The sequence below is a fragment of the Otolemur garnettii genome, unplaced genomic scaffold, assembly GCF_000181295.1.
Source record: "Otolemur garnettii isolate 467f Iridium unplaced genomic scaffold, OtoGar3 scaffold00003, whole genome shotgun sequence".
NCBI lineage: Eukaryota > Metazoa > Chordata > Mammalia > Primates > Galagidae > Otolemur > Otolemur garnettii.
This window is the reverse complement of record NW_003852398.1, coordinates 12,998,328-12,999,820: the sequence shown is the minus strand read 5'-3', so window position 1 is coordinate 12,999,820 and position 1,493 is coordinate 12,998,328.

The window sequence follows — 1,493 nt, the reverse complement described above, 5'->3', positions numbered from 1 at the left end:
AAAAGGAACATACTAGTTTACATTCCCACCAGCAGTCATATTAGCATTTTCAGTGCTTCTCAGGCTTTAAGCTTTTCCATCGGGCTCCTGGAACTAGAAAACTGGCCTGGGACTTGAGGGGAAAGCTCCCTGGATTCCATCGTTAAATCTGAATGTTAAGCCTGATTTAAAAAATATTTGTGCATGAAGAAAAAATTGCCCATTAATCCAATGTATCCTTGGGACCCAGAAAAGTGAATGAGGAAAAATTACTATTAAATTCACACAGGGTTATATTTTTGTCCTTTATTTCTCTAAACATTAGGAATGACTAATTGGAGTTTTTCCTTCATATCCTACAAAGTCAAAAAAGAAAAGGAGGGATGATTATTTATTAGCTTGGAATACAATCATCTTATGGAATGAGCAATTTATTGGGCAGTATTTGACAACTAAGAGATGAATTGTTCAGTGATGTATACTAATTGTAATTTACAAGTATGCCTGTGAATGCTGTCATAAAAATGATCTCATGTACTGAGGAGCCACAACAGATGTGTGTATGTAAATAAAAGCTGGTTGACTGGAGGCAGGATTAGATATGTTTAATATTGTTTTGAGGGTAAAAACTAAGATCGGTGAATAAAAGTTACAGACACAGAAGAAAAAATTCACCAGAAAATGGAATTATCTTAACAAATGGAATGAGCTTTCTCTCTCTATGGTGAATTCCCTGTTCCTAAACTGGAGAGTAAGTACGGGAGGTAGTTTCTGATATGACTCTCATTTACTATTTGCTATATATCTACATTGTAGTCATAAACTCAAAGACCTCCAACCACAGATAAACCCAATTTATGATGAGGGAGAGTGGTACCCCTGGAAAATTGAATAATGCCTTCTCTGCCTAAAGTCATTTAAATTCAAATAAAAAACAAGCTCCATCCTGCTAGCCAAACAAAACTTGTGAGCTGTCTAATCACTGGATCTGCAGTAGTAGGTGTATTCGTATACTGTATAGGAATTGTCTTATCATTATAATCTACATTATTCTGGTTTTACACATAAAGAACATAAGATTGGGGAATTGGGTAATTTATCTAAGATCAAATAACCAGTCATTGGAAGAGCTAGAGCAAACTCCAAATATATTATATCATGGTTAAATCATTTTATCTTCCTGGTAACAGATATTGAGAAATTAAATCACTTATCTAATATACCCAACCAATTTTTGAAAAAGCCCAGACCAGCAATTTGACCACTTCATTTAGTTTTATTATTACTTTTTATTAAGTCATATACACATAGATCATGAATACATTTATGCATATGTGGGGTACAATGTGTTGATTTTTAAATACAATCTGACATGCTTACATCAAACCAATCAACATAGTTTTTGCCTCATTCACTTATTGTGTTAAGACATTTATGTTCAATACTTGACAGATTGGACTTGTACCCTTGCAGTATGCTCCATAGGTGTGGTCCTGCCATTTACCCTCTCTCTA